The sequence below is a fragment of the Emydura macquarii genome, unplaced genomic scaffold (genome assembly GCF_026122565.2).
Source record: "Emydura macquarii macquarii isolate MOO-44397 ecotype Brisbane River unplaced genomic scaffold, CSIRO-AGI_Emac_v2 contig_2768, whole genome shotgun sequence".
In the NCBI taxonomy this organism is placed as follows: Eukaryota; Metazoa; Chordata; order Testudines; family Chelidae; genus Emydura; species Emydura macquarii.
The window spans coordinates 18,447,263-18,463,168 of NW_027132905.1; the positions used below are offsets into that span (position 1 = coordinate 18,447,263).

At 42.5% G+C, this 15,906-nt stretch overlaps 1 protein-coding gene across 1 annotated transcript in view; it reads left to right on the plus strand.

Annotated features, from left to right (window-relative positions):
• The first annotated feature begins 14,034 nt into the window (after window positions 1-14,034).
• Window positions 14,035-15,906, plus strand: part of TTC1 (tetratricopeptide repeat domain 1) — a 53,401-nt gene continuing 51,529 nt past the window's right edge. The window contains exon 1 of the mRNA XM_067566605.1: window positions 14,035-14,530. The gene's annotated coding sequence lies outside the window, so the exon portion shown is untranslated. The remainder of the gene's footprint in view (window positions 14,531-15,906) is intronic.

The following is a 15,906-nucleotide window of genomic DNA, read 5'->3' on the forward strand; positions in this document are numbered from 1 at the left end:
CAAAAAATTTGCGTAACTCCCATCAACTTCTCTGCTTCTCTTCTGCGCACCGTCTTCACTGCACTGCGCCGACGAGAACCGCATTCCTGTCGACGCAGCGCTACGCCACTAGAGAAGGTGGTCTTAATACGTCGATTTCTGGATCAACTGAGTGGGTCTTCACTGACTGCTCAGTCGATCCAGAGAAATCGATCTGACGGTGGCGAATTTGCTGCCGTCAGTGAAGATGTAGCCAGAGTGATAGATCACATCCTTTAGCAGAACTGTGCAAAAGCAAACAATGCCAGTGGCAGCAATGAAGTTAGGTGACACTTGACATGTAAGACATTATTTCAATAAACTGTGATGTCTCATTAGCTTCATTCATATTCATTGTCCTAAAACACCTATTTTTGGTACTCTGTATCTCCACAAAATGTCAGGATTTCTCACACCTCTTTGCTGTACATATCTGATTCTTTTTCTTTTCTTTTCTTTTTTTTTTCAGCCATGGATTCCCTATGACCTCGCTTTAGATATTTCATGATTCCCCTCTTCATTACATAGTTTCCTGCTTGTAGGCTACCTGTCTTTCATCTCATAGGCACCACAAACTCTGCTTTTTTGGAGGATCTCATTTTGAGCCATAGGTTTTGGTTCTTCATGGAGCTCCATTGACACTCTGGCACCTTTGAGAAGCAACCTGCACATACATGTGAGGATTTGGCAAAGTGATGCAAAGCCATGGTTCAAACTACAGATAGACTGACAGGGAGAAACACCTCACCTCTAACATAGCATCAACACAAAATCTGAGGCCCCATTACCAAACAGAATGTAAAGGCCAGCATGAAGGATTCAAGACTATAAAACAGACTTCAGAGCATCCATTCACTCCACATATAAAGGAAAGTAGGGAGACCTGCAGAAGACACATCTATCAGGTTTACATTCCAGTCACTGCTGGCCAGGGTTGGGTTTTAAAAAGTGTCCTGAAGCTCCATATCCACCTCCCAGGCCATCTGGCTGCCTCAGAGGAAATTTATTCTAATCTCTTTATTGGACCAGTAGAATCCCTTTCAAGTCTGCATCCAGTCAATTCTAGCCCAAATGGGGTCCTACACATTTCCCCATCTTCTCTCCATAAATCCTCCCTCCATTGCTGCTTCTTACTTTGGTGAAAAATTAATCAAGGTAGAACATCATCACCAGGCCTTCTGGAACCAGTTCCTTTTAGCCCTTTTATTAGGGAAAGAATACAGGTTATATTATAGAATACCTGCAGCCTATGGGGAAATGGCAATTAGCATGTTCTGATGGCCTGCAGGATACAGTTATATTCCATCATGCAGTTCTCTCTGTAGCACCTATAACCTCTCAGATAAACTAACTAGGATTATGTCTACACTAACCTGTAGCTGGCCTATGCTAGCTAACTCCGGCTTGTGGGGCTGGGTTTGTGGGGCTGTTTAACTGGTTTAAGGGTTTAAGCTGCAGTCCAGGCTCTGGGACCCTCCCACCTTGATCCTAGGGCCCGGGCTGCATCTCGAGCCCAAATGTCCACATTACAATTAAACAGCCCCTTAGCCGAGCTCTAGTCAGCTGAATGGGTCAGATGTGGGTTTTTAATTGCAGTGTAGCATGTCCTCAATAGCCAAATGAGTTTGCTTACATTTCAGTGGTTTTGCCACTTAGCCCCGAAGGTGCTTGTAAAACACTGTGTTTCTCCAAGTTCAACTACAGCGTGGAGACTAGTCCCTAACTGGAAGCCTGCAGAAGGCCATTCAGTCAAGAACACAGCTGTAATGGCTCATACTATATTGTTATAGGTCAGCTGCACATACATTAAACCCATTAGGTGTTAACATTTTCATCCATCACAAGAATGCTTCTTATTTTGGCAAGAGGTGAGGGTAAAACCAATCCAAGTGAATGAGATTATACCATTGCAGCTTTGGGTCGTAGTGCATTGTTTCCTCTTGGAAAATTAAGTTTTCTGTTATCTTTCCAAATGGGGTGGGAAAGGGATAAAGCAGGGAGTGCACATTAATAGTGTAAAAGTGAAGTGCTAGTCTGAAAAGTGACATGTAAAATTAGCACTTCCTTACTCTACGCTATGCTTTCTGGGTGCATTCAGAGTTATTGGAGCAGATCTTCATCTGCGGGAATGACCATCCAAATTACATTACATAAAAATTGAGGTAGTGGCCCCTGTGGCTCAGCACCAACTAGCTATGAAAGAGTGAGCTGGATTCTGTGCTGGCTTGCCCATTAACAGAACTGCTCACTTAGTTCCAAACTGCACTGGAAATGATGGGGCTGTGTAGATGTAATGAGGCCGAGATGGCCTGGCGGTTTCCTTCTTGCGTATGGCTTGGGTAGGTAGCAACGATTACAAATTGATATCTAGGTTTGATAGCCAGCACATTACCGCAGCAGGGGGCTGGTTAATGTCCATCATGCCCCTGGCAAAAGAACAAAGGGGACATTCAGATATGATGTGCTCCATCATTTGTGACTGGTGACCAAAGTCACGTACTGGTGTCTGCCTCATTTTCCATTTAAAGAAAGTTTGTCCCCATCTCTCATGAAGTGTCCTGATGTGATTCAATCTGCACCAGTCTTTCCAACATAAATCAAAACCCCGGGAGTTCCTCAGCAGCGTCAGCGATGAGCTGTTTGTTTTGAGTGGTCAAAATGCTCCATGTGGCTGTTCACTGAGCTTCAGTGTCGAAGTTGAGTGTAAGGGTTTTGATTAGATTCTATAGAGGGTTGTGGGATTGTAATCTTGTTTTTGGTGGGTTCTGCAGGTCATTAGTGTTTTGCATTTACATGGTTAATAAAGCAAGATGTCAAGGCAGGTCTTCTAATCTGTAGAGGCTGGATGTGCGATAGGACTTGGGACCCAGTCAACTGGGGTCGATTTGAGCATCCCTGACACTATGTGCATGATATTATTGAGTTGAGTATCAGGGAGTTTAGTGTGACTGCTGTGAGACCACACCGGTGCACAGTATTCAGCCACAGAGTGTACCAAGGCAGTTGTTCCGGTTCGTAGGGTCTGTGAACTGGAACCCCATAATCTTCCGGCCAGTTTCCTAATAAGCACAACACGAGACCTGGTGATGACAACGCACAAGACAGAGAGAATCCAATTGGACTTTCAAATCCAGGCTGAGTTTGCAAGGCTGGCAGTTAGGAAGAAAGATCATTTTAGCCTTTAAACCAAACAAATTTGATGAGAACGTAATTAAGCCTCAACTACCCTGAAGGCCCATCATGCCATTTTTAGAATCACTCTAACAGAGAGAAAAATGTGTTTAGAGAAGACTGAGGAGTGGAGCGACAAGAAAAAAGGTTTACTGGAGGCTCAGGTGTGAACACAAGTCACCATTTCTGGATTGGGTTTTACTGCAGAGCTTAACCTAATTTGGCAAAAGCATGTTCCATTCGTGTAATTTTATAAGCGGTAAACTCAGCCCAGCTCCAGTACAAGTGATAAAGAGTATCCTCTGTGTTTGGTTTTTCCAGAGCTCGCTGCCCTGATTTCTAGTCACAAATAAGGGGTAGGGAGAGTAACACATCCTTCTTTTAAGGTGGTGAGCCTAAATAGACTCAACTGCATCTAAATAGCTTCTGGCTGGAGTGCTTCCCTGGGCCTCTTCTGAACAACAGCTGGGGATTAACCCCTTTGTAACTTAGCAAGACTTCCTGCCAGGGACACCACTGGGGTAAGAAATGGCAGGGGGGTTGAGCCCAAAGACAAGTATTTCACATTACACCCCCCCTATCTCCCACACACACATACACAAACACCCCTTTTATGAAGGGTCTCTGTATTGTTTGCATGGAGGGAAGGTTCTGAGACAAACAGAATGGAGAGACACATTGACAGGAGTTGGCAGCCTCTGGAAGGCTTTGAACAGGAGGCTCCTCTCCTTGTGAACTGGCTGCCAGACTCCAAGGTTGTTGCTGCTGGAATTTTAAGTGTGTTTGCTCTGCCTCTGAGCTCCTGTGAACAAAGAGATTCAGTCTCCTGCACCTCTTCCTTCCCTGCTCTCCCCTCGAGCTATCCCTCTCACAAGCAGCACAGCAGGAGGACACGGAGCCTAATTCCACTCTCACGTATGCATTCACAGTTCTCATTGACATCAGTGGGGTTGCACAGACATAAAATGAGGGCAAAATTTAGTTCTTTGATTCTCTTTTATGGTACAACTTGTACTTTAGTTAACATGGTGGACAGTTTGCCAGGGGGAGGAGCTATGTCTAAGGGAAGGTGTCCAGTGCCAGTTTTGTAAAAAGAAGGCTATGCTGATGAGCGTGTGATTTACTGAAGGCAACCCAGATTAAGTTTGTTCAAAGCAGGAGTTACTGCTGGCCAAGATTTCAGTCCAAAGTTAAAATATATGCTGTGGACGTGCCACAGTGAGTACAAAAAAGGACACATCATGCCATTTGATGGATTTACGGCTGATTTACACCAGTGTAAGTGGAACGAGAATGGCCCTGCGTCAGGAGGAAAAAGTCCCAGATCTTCAAAAGTATTTAGGTACCTAACTTCCACTGAAATCCGTGGGAGTTAGGCACCTACATATTTCTGAGGATCTGGGTCTACACTACTGAAAGTAGGTGCTTCATCAAGTGAGGTAATGGAATATATAGGACATTTCCAGTATCTATTGTCCCACTGAAGCCCACACAGATTACTGAGAGTTATGTGAGTTCACCAATTGAATAGACCCCACGATGTCTGCTCTCCAATGCCACATATAGGCAATACTCAGAAGGAGCCACGCCTCCTGGGAATCTTAATCACACCACCCTGTAGTGGAACATGTGGATGTTAGCACATGTCTCTAGGGTCACTTTCCAGAAATGCAGCCAAGATTCCTGGGTTTATTAACCCTGAAACTTAATTTCATCTTGTTTGGTATGGTGGCTTAAGACCAGTACTCTCTCCATGCTTCTTTATTTATCCAGGCATATTTTTTTTCTTTAATTTATCTTATGCTTTCCTCACAACAGTTGAATACATGTCAGCAAACACAGAAGAGAACTCAGCAAGTAAGTCAAGAAAGGGAGAAAACTTCCAAAGGCTCAGATAAGAAAGCAAAACCACAAGGCTAGTTTTGAACCTAGAGTCTAGCTCCCTGTAGCCAACTGCTCGGCCTACATGCCATAAATATGTAAGAAGGGGATGTGTATTTGGTGCTATGCACATATTTTCGGAACCACTGAAACTTTTCTCTAGCTATTATTTACTTTCTTAAGTTTCCATATACATATAAATCTAAAAATACTCATGAGACTCTAGGGATCTGTCATTCCTGTCCCCATCTTCGAAACAGGGAAATAATTTCCCTGTTTAAGTGTAGCAATCAGGACAAACAATAATCATGACTTTTGTTGTCAGTGAGGATGGAAATCTCTGGCCTTTTCCTTTCCTTTGGTCTCTATACAGACTCTTGCATCAATCCCCTGAGGCCATGTATGGTCTTTGAAAGGCACCCATCATCTTGATATCTATGGGTAGATATGTAACTGTAATATGTTACAAGAAAGAGAGAAAGAGTTCTATACAAGAAAGAGGTGTGCTTTAGCTACTCCGAGCAAGGTCTTGAAGTGAGGAATTTACTGACCCCTAATCCTGACTCTCACCTCTGCCTCAGCTTCCCATTTGAAAAATGGAGACAAGAATGTTTATTTCACAAGGCTGTTGTGCGGATGATTAGTTAATGCTTGTGGAGTGTTTTGAAGATTCAGGCCCCAATCCTGAAAACATTTACTCCATGCTTCATTTTAAACACTACTCAAGTGCATAAAATTAAGCATGTGTTCGCAGAATTGATGACTATAAAGACTACTTATGAATTATATAAATCAGCTAAACCACATTTAATTAATTGCCTCAAACTTTATTTGTATGAATCAAGTTTTCTATTAACCTCGCCAGGTATTTTGATGAATGTGCTTGTGAAAAATGTATCATTCATTAGCGTGAGTGTATTTTTAGACATTGCTTACCTGCAGTGGTGAGGTTAGTAATAACCACAGGATCTCTTTGTAGCCTAAAGCAAGGACATTATGTCAATTTATGCAGCTGTGGTGTTTGCAGATGTGCCTGCATTTTTTATGTTCTCTCGCCTTTGCTGTAAGGATGTAGAACTAGATTTTATATAAGCTCGCTTGTAATTTATTGACTTTTGCTTGAAAAGCTCCCAGCCTCAGGAACTGTCCATTCCACTTGGGTGTGGAGTTTGATTAAAACTTTTAGCTGAAAGAAAATGTGATTGAGGTTTTAATTTTTTCCACTCATCCACAAATTAATGTTCTCTTCTGAAATATCAGCATCATGTTAATTTTACACTGGTAGTTTATTCTGGAGCTGGGGAATTCCATAGCAATCATTTGCACATCTGAGCTACTTAGCTTTCCCTGTTAGTTCCATTATGGGCACAAGTCTGAAATCCACATAAAAGAGAAGCACGATCTCTAGCACGACTGGGATGACAATCTATCTCTGCAAATTGAAAATGCTTTTGGGTGTACACAAATAGAATTTATTGCAGCCTGTGGAGCTTGTAGCTGCAGAATTGAACTGAGGCAGAAACTGTGGCTGGCTTTTATTAAAAGGGCTAGATAATTTCATGGCCACTATACTAGCAATCTTTGTAACATAAACTCAAATACTGGGAGAAATCAAATCTCATGCTTAAAGGATTAAACTGGTTGCCTGTTTGGGCCAACAAGGCATTACCCCCTCTCCCATCTCCTCCTCTCATCCCTGTACAACATTGCAGAATTGACTAGATCAGAGTGTTCAAATATTTTCTTAGCATGGGGCACATCTGAATAGAAAGATTGTCTGATGTTTGCCTCCCATCCCATTCCTTGTTGTGCAGGCTGCCTTTCCTTCCGTGCACGATGGTGTTAACATCTCTGCAGCAACTGATTGCATGGGAAAAATCACCATAAAGAACCAATATATTTTAGCTGCCTTTAATCCAATAAGTGCTTTTCCCTTTTAGAAGATCATCAAGCGCATTCTGTACTTTTGCTCCCTCTCCCATCTCTTCCACTTCTCCCAGCAGTAACACCATGTGACCAGCCAGCTCTCTGCAGGCCACCTGTAGGTGATCCACAGACCATAACTTGGGAATGGTTGGACTAAATACATTAGGGTTCTTGGTTGGTTGGTTTGTATGTTTGTTTGAGGAAGGGCAGATTACCATTTTCTGAAATAGCAAATATTGCCCACAGTGAGGGCAAGCTATTTTTCTAAAAAGACCAATGGGTTGATTAATGGCAAATCCTAAGAGACCCACATACTATGGTCCAGATGCTGTGCTGGTGTAAATTGGCATCGCTCTATTGAATTCAATGGAGTTAAGCTGATTTACACCAGCTGCAGAGCTGATTCCTTATTTATGTCAGAAGACAGTGAGAAACATAGTGAAAGCAAAGATAAACATGAATCGACATAGCTCAGACCCTTCGTTTACACCCTCTCAACCTGATCCAAAGTCCAGTGAAGAGAATGGGAGGCTTTCCACTGACTTCAATGGGTATCAAAGGGATCAGGCCTTTTCTGAAAGCAGCAGAGTGGCATGGAGGAAGTTTGGTGCCTTTCATGAAAATTCTTGTGTCAAAATATGTCAGCCTAGCCCAAACAGAGCATTCCCTCTGCCTGTTAATTTCCAGGCTCTTCCTCTAAAGTCCCAACAAAAAGTTATGAAGAAACAAAAGAAACGAACATTAGAAATTAATAATGTAAAGAAAACTTGCTCCTTTACTCAGTGAAAATTGGAAAGTGGATATAGTAAAACTTCTATTTTATTATATTGATTTAAAAGGCTTTAATTCACTCTTTCATGATTTCCTTTCAAACACTCGCTGGGAAGCCCAATCATTTGATTCCACTGCGACCAGTGTGCAAATATTTTACTCTAGCAAAGAATCTGAACTTTATATGATCTCTTGAAAATGGTAATTATTTATTTTTTCTTTGCTTGATGAGTGAAGGCTTTGATTTCCACGCTTTGAGGATCCAGTAAGGAAAAAAAATCACAGTGCTAAGTTTAGCAGAAGACCTGGGGGCGTTGGGTGGTCATGCTACAGCTCAGTCCTTTTCTTTGAGCTAGTTAAGGGCCCAATTCTGCACTCTTGAAATCAGTGGGTGTTTTGTTATTGACTTCAGTGGAAGCATATCAGGCCCCCTAGATGAGGGGATTGCGGCTGCTGGTATTTAATATGCAATGGTGCCACCTACTGGACCCACATTTCAAAGAATAGCATAAAAATATTTTAATTCTGCTGAGAGCTTGGGGGGGTTCACACATCATAATTTGAGCGTCTGTATTCAGTCTCTCTTAGATAGTCAGGGTGAGATTTTCAAACCACATGGTCTGCAAATAATTTTTTAAAATTATTTGAGGCTTTCTTTTTTTTTTTTGCTTTTTGATTAATTTTTATTTTAGAACATCAGCAGTGTCAACTTTGATCATCCCTGCTATTGCTGGAGAACTTCTTAGAGGACTCAGAGATTAATACTGTGAGTTCCCACAGCTTAACCTAAGAAACAAGATAGCATTCCTTTTCCCTCAAATGCCAGATACTGTAAGTATTAGTGTAAAACAGCTGTTAAGAAAAATAAATGGGAAAAAAAGTGTTTTAAGTAATCTCACTAAAATTCCCCTTCCCTCCCAGCTGCACAACTTTCACTTTTCTGTATTTTTGATGTCATAAGTTCACCAGCTCTCAAGTGACAACAGAGTCTTCCAAGGAAGACAAGAAATTTTTAATGTTAAAATGAAGGAGGGAAAAAATATTTTTTACAAAAACTTTTTAGATGCCGTAAAGAGAGCACAAATCCATTTTTCTTCTATTTGTGGGTTACCTTTAAAGCAGGGAATTAAAAAAAGAAACAAACAAAAATAAATACTTTCAAGTACATTTTTCCTATGCTTCTTTCAATATCAGGTGGGAAAAACTGAGTCAGCCCAGCATGAGCATCAATACTTTTTCGTGTTCTGCATAGTGCTCAGTGCTTATGCCAGTCTAGCCCACACTCTGCAGGCTACCACTTTGGAAAAGAAAAAAAAAAAAAAGAGAGGTAAATGTTGGAAAAAAAGTTGGAGCATACAATCACTTTGTGGAGGAATAGCATCATCCTCCCATTCCACCGCCCCAAGTTTGTTCACATTTTAAGCTGTTTCACCTTAGGGTGTCATTGACAGTGGAGTGTTGTGAGCACTTACTCATGGGAGGAGTCCCACATATGTCAGTGAGTAAGTGCACACCAGTATGAATTAAGGTCTCCACAATCTGGCCCTTATTATCCCATCTTGGTCACTTGCATAGGACCACATGTTCTCAATTTCTTCAACAGGCGTTAAGTTAAACCAACATCACTGCTCGGAAGAATGCCTTAGCATTGAGGAGATTAAACAAACCCTACCAAGTTTCCATTTTTGGATATAAATTAGCTTCAGCTTGTCATACATTTCTACTTAATGTAGTTAAACAAAGGATTCTAACAGGCTTATTTAAGCAGAAATGTGCTGCATTTGAAGTGGGCAAGATTCAGAGGTGAAAGCGGACAAGTGATGCTCTATAATCTCAGGGATATGGGTGGCCTGTTAAGGCCCCTACTAATAGTACATAGCATGTCTACACATTTTCTAAGTACAGTCCAAACATTAAGTGATTGGTATTCATAACCGCCCTGTGAGGTTGATAAGTATTGGTATAGTACAGGGAAAATGAGACAGACAGAGGGTAAGGCCAACACTATGAGACTTGGGTGCCTAAAGACAGGCATCTACATTCATAATGAGAGTTTAGAGAGGCCTCTGGCTGTGAGATGGTTGGCCAGCTGGGGAACAGGTCTCCTCTGATGGGCAGAGTGGTCATTTGGGGACAGAGACTCCATTTGGTTCTTGAGGTGTGTATTTCTCCCCTGAATGTTGATGAGCTCCCCTAGCTTCTGTGGGGGACCAAGGATGGTGGGTATCCTTGGCTAGAATGAGGGGATAAGAAGGAATGGGTTTCCCCTGTATTATCATAGAGGGTTGGAGTGCAAAGGGACAAAGGGGTTCCAGGCTATCTGCCATCAACAACAATTCAAGCTGCAGGTGGCACCAACAAGAAGAGGGAGACAGACTGCCAGACTCACATACAGTGATGAAGCAGGTTGAACACAGCATCTGTCCTTCTCCTCCTTGAGCATTGCTGGAGTGGCCAGAAAGCATGTAGGAATGACTGCCTGTTACACCCAGAATGCACTTTTAGTAGCACTCCAAGAAGGGGCATTCCTCTTGAAGAAGCAGAGTGGCCACAATAGTGACCCTCTGGTGTAGTAGCTCCCTGGGCAAGTAGCAACTGGCTCATTGCTAGCCTTGGAAAGAGCTGAAAATGTTAAGTTGCTGGGTTGGCCTCAGAATTCCTAGGAAATAAGTTTTTGCTGCCACTCACTCCCAGCATTACTGACTCCCTTCCACCATTATCACAGCACTCTGCATCAAGCTGGCTTCACAATTTGGAGGAGGACTATAAGATGCTCCTGGGATGCCCCTCAAACTTTACTGACTCCTTTTACATGTAAAGTGTGTGACTCTTTATGCCAACTGACAGAGGGCACAGGGCTGCATGAAGCCCGTTGATCTGGTGTCTACATACTAGTCCACCAAAGAATGTCAGGTCAGGTCTCTAATGAAAGCCTGTGTCACATTGATCACCATAATCATTGTGATATGTATGTACAGATAATATGTACAAAGATATGTTTATATATTGGAAATTATGTTCTTAAGGCCTTAAAGTTAAAGGCAGCTCACTCAAAAGCAGCATGCCTTGAGATAAACTTCTCCAGACAGGGTGGGAGACTTACCTCCCTAGTTAACCATTGTGTATTGTGTGTCTCACAATAGAAATCTATTAGCATAAAAAGTAAAATCCTAATGAAGAGTTTGTGGGGACCTCACAAGAAAATTAAGAGGAGGAAGTAAACAGCAGTGGTGGGGAGGGACCCTGTTTTCAGGTAGAGATCAAAGGTCTGGTTGGTAGATCTGGGAGTGCAGAGTGATATCCTGGCACCCTTCAGTATGGGAAGACAAGATGCCAGTGGGCTTGATCGTAAGAAAAGAGGATCTCAGACATCTTGGTTGAAAACACTGGGGATAGAACTTGGAGTGAGCTGTCCGGTAGGAGACAGGGGAATGTCCTGTGAATGAAGTTTAGGATCTAGAAAGCGAGTTATGTTTTTATTTTATATGTAACCATTTATTTCCAATATTCTTATTCACTATGATTGAAATCTCTGGTTTTTTATAATAAATGTATTCTTGTTTTCTCTATAAATATATCTAAGTGCTGCGTGTTAAGTGGAGCGGTGATCCTGAGGTGAAACTAGCAAGCAGATGTGAATTATTCCTTGGGAGTAGATAATCTGTGAATTCTGTATGTGGCCAGTGGACCACGGGCTGGGTTTTCCAGAGGGACACTCAGAAGGCTCAGGCATTTATCTGCCTGTTGCTTGCCTGCAGAGGGACAGCAGAACACACAGGGGCTGATTGGAGTACTTGTGCTACCTCTGTCCAGGGTTATCTGAGAACTGACCGCTGGCAGGTACAGACAAGGCTCTCTCACATTAAGGGCAAGTGGTAGCAAGGTGCCTCATTACCCTGGGTACCCCCAGGGAGTGTCACAAAGTGAATGTGTGTGAAGGGATCTTTAGGTCTCTTTAGCAGCAGCTTGTTTGTTTCAATCCTAAGGATCAATTTATGCTTTCCAGGATCTTCACAAAGTAAAGGTCTAGAAACTTCTTTTCTCTTAAATGAAAGCTAAACTTCTCCTCCCTGGGGCCCAAAGACCACTTCTGCTAACAAGGTGCTCAGGCAAGCCCTGGCTATAAACCTCCTCTAGCTCATCAGCAGGTCCAGGGGAGTGGAATTATGGGAATCTTCACCCTTCTTGCTAAATCTATGGGAGGGATTAATAAGAAAATCCCTCCACCCATAACTGCAAATTGGGAAAAAGGTCTCAATTAGCCTGTTGTTCTTCTCTCCCTCTCCCTACTATGTGCATCAGAGGAGGAAGAGGAGAATCCAGGCTAGATACTAATACAAAGTGAGGGGAGCCCCAATGTCTAGCTCCGGGAAGCTGCTGGGAGGGCAAATATATTTGGGAGCTGAGTAGCACCAACATTCATGTGACATTGCAAAATTTAGTATTTATTTCACCCATTCCAGCTGGGAAGTGTCAATAAAATGGCATCTTCCACTGAGTCCAGCTGTCCCATTTACAGTTATTCAGTTAGTGAAATAGCACCAGGTATTTCTAAAACCCATTTTGAAATATACTTCATAGATACTGACTGAGTTTTTTAAGGTATTACTCTGATCAGTGCAGTTTTCTTTCAAGGCTGACACTCTAGCTCAGACCCCAGTGCTCTTTGCACATCAATAGAAGTTCTAGCTGGAGTCTGAGCTCCTCTTCAAAATTGCTTTTGGCTTAGTTTTGTATCACAGCTTCTCTCTTTTGAAAATGATCTGACACTTGATAGGATAGTGTGAGGGTTCAGAAATATTTTCTGTAAATCAGAATAAATTATGGGATGATACTAGAAGAACAGCAGAAAGAGACATTTTTGTGGGCTAAGTCATTGCAGCTGGAATGGTGCAGAATGCTGAATTCATTCTTCTTGTCCAAAGAAGGCGGGGGAGGAAGGGAAGAGACAGCACTGGGCATTCAGTTGGCTGTCACTGTAACTAGCAATGCTCTTGCCAGCTTACTGCTGGGTATTGCAGACACTGTGTAATACCCACATCCAGCAATGGCACTAACAGACTCCTAAGGTGGAATCTTAGTTTTATGTTAAAATTGCTGAGGCCTTATTACAAACTTAATTTATGAAAGTTTCTGTTTAGAAGCAATTCTGCATTTATATTCTACGTCAGAGGAGATACACCCAGGATTCATCTAGGTTCCAAATCTTCATGTGGGGCCTGAACCTGTGAGGTGGAGAGTGCACTTGGAAGGCGCTGATATCTGTGGTCCCTTCAGGCCTGATCCAAACCTGTTGAAGTCAGGGGAAAGATTTACTTGAACCTTAATCCAGATCCCAACCCCTTTCAGAAGGTATTCAGCCCCTCAAATGATCAGGTCCAAAATGAAGGTGCTGCGGTTAGATGATTCTGATGTAACTCCATTAAAGAGAATGGAAACTGAGAGAACTATCACCTCCTCTGAAGTCAGTGGAGTTCTACCAGGGGTTATTATGCTCCATGATGTTTTAACCATGGAGGCTGGTAGCCTCTGAAAATGGAAAGGCAAATCTGACATGCCTCCTCTCAGATAGTGTGGGGGGGAAGCTCCCTTAGAAATATGAATGAAGTTTATCTCCCGTCTGCTTTTAATAGTGCTGTCTTCTCTTGGTGATGAGCCCCTCCTTTTGGCAACCCAATCAGGTTAGGTTCTGCCTGGGCTACTTGCCCTGGCCAAGTTCTCTTTGTGGGGTTTTTTGTTTTTGTTTTGGTTTTGGTTTTGGTTTTGGTTTTTAGCTAGACCTGTGCAAAAGGTTCACAAGAAAATCTGAAACTTGATTGGTTTTGTCTTTTATTGGAACTTGCCAGGGGAAGGGGTCACTAACATTTATGCACTTTCCAGGTGAGCATGAATCCAGTCAGCGTATTCCTGGGCTGCCTTATGGTTTTGCATAGTAATTTGCAATCAAAATGCAGAGCTTCACATGGCTTTGACTTGAAAACGGATGAAACTTAATGATCTGGCAAAATTTTGCTTTGAGATTTTGGGTTTGTTTAAAATTCAGGAGCAAAGCAAAATTGAAGGAAATGTTGCCTAATGTCAAGAATAAGGCCCTGCAGCTGCACCTGCACAGTCTCCTGACAGCTAATGAGCACAGCTGGGCTACACCACCCAGACCCCTGATGGACTGCCCTGCCTCATTAGCTGGGCAAGCTAGTAGGTATGCTCTTAAGCCCAGCACCAGTAGTAGTTTGCTGGCTGCTCAAACCATTTGTCCATAGCTGTGATAGCTCCTGTATCTGCTTATTCCCGGCCTTCTTCCAGGTAACCTGGTTCTGACTCTGGGCTCCAATTCCTGATTTCTACTCTGACCCTTGGCTGTGGTATCTGGCCTTTGGTTCTAATGATGGGCTTCTATTCCTGGCTACTGACTCATGTTCTAACTACAAGGCATAACTACTCCCATAATGAATTGTGGATAATTCTAGTTTTGTCCACTTCACTGCTGTCCAAGGACCTGATCTAAAGTCCATTGAAGCCCCTGAAAAGATTCCTTCTGACTCCCGTGGGTTTTGGATCAGACTGTATGGTACATAGTGCAAAACAACACAGCAATGTTGTCCCTATGTAGCTGGTGTATCCCGGTCCTATGCAATTCTGGCACTTGAAAAAAAATTGCTATCATAGTTCTAAGGGCAGCACTGAAGCTCCAGTGGATCACAGAAATGAAGAATGGAAACAGGAAAAAGTGAGCAAGATCTGCATCTGTCTGATATGAGCAACTGTAAGTAGATACAAACAATGCAATTATATATGCTAATAGTAATAGGCAAACTTTGCCTCTCTTGAGGTGTTCTTCCCCCCAGGGAGAGCCCAGCCCCAGCAGTACTGATGCGGATTCACCATTTGGAGTAAGTTGGAGGAGGAAAAAAATTTAGGTTCCTGCATGGGGGCTTCTTGTGTGCTGGCTTGCAGTGTTTAGGGGTGGTGGAGGTGCTGGGCTGAGACCAGAGAGGATCTGTGATTATGCAGATCCCACCTGTTGTTCCATATGCATGCACAATGCAGGAGTACCGGACCTGTGGGAACAATTGCAGCCTCAGTTGACTGCAGTAGAAGGTGCAAAGCAGCTCCCTGAGCTGGGGGAGATGATTCTTTTCCTCTCAGCCTCAAAAATCTCCCCTTCACACAGGTTGGCAGCGTGGGCTGTGCACTGGTGATGGGACTAGGTCCTTATTCAATGCACTTATTGTGTTATGGAGATGCTAGAAAAGGAATATGTTATCAAGCTCTGATTTTTAGAGTGATACAGAAAAAAGAGCTAAAAGTCTCATTACAAACCAACAGGGTTTTCCTACTTACTAGTTTCTTACCTCGTTCTGAGGAAGTTACTGACCGGTGGCTCGTCTCTAAACATGTTGTCTGCTGGACTGGTGGCTCTTCCTTGGTGCTGTATAATATATTCCTTAGGAGAGCCTCTGTGCAATGTTAATTCCAAGCAGTTAACAATCACATTCTAGCACCACAAAAGCATTTTTACTGTAATATAGTTGTATCATTCGTGAAGCAAAAAAGCAAAAAGCTATATGGCTCAGAAATGTTTAATATCAGAGCAACTGGAATAAAGAACTGTACAAAGAAGTTCAATCTTTATTGGAGAATTGCATCATCTCAGGCAAGGAGCATGTCATGAAAGACTTTTGCTGCCATGCTCATGGCAAATGTTGCCTTTTACTCTAGTGCTCTTGCACTAGCCTTTTGAACTAGGCTTATTTACAAACAGTAGATGTCTCAAGTCTCTTTCAGTTGAGAAAAATCCATACCTTTACTCTAATTATCAATTAATTTGTGTGTGCTTAGGAAATGATACTTTGCAAACATCTGACCATTCCTTTCTGGGGGAGGTCGTCTTCACCCAACATCGAAAAGAGAGAATCTCCAGAACCATTTCTTAAAAGATGCTTCTGTCTGTCACTGGATTCCTAATTCCCTGCTGTATGACAGCAATATTTGATCACAGGGTCAAGTGACCCATCAATTCACTCAAAGTTTATTCCCCTTTTTATACCTAAGGAGAAAGAAGACAACCCAAGGAATTATAGTTATCTTAATTTTAATACCTGGAAAGATAATGGAGAAAATAAGCAAACAATCAATTTG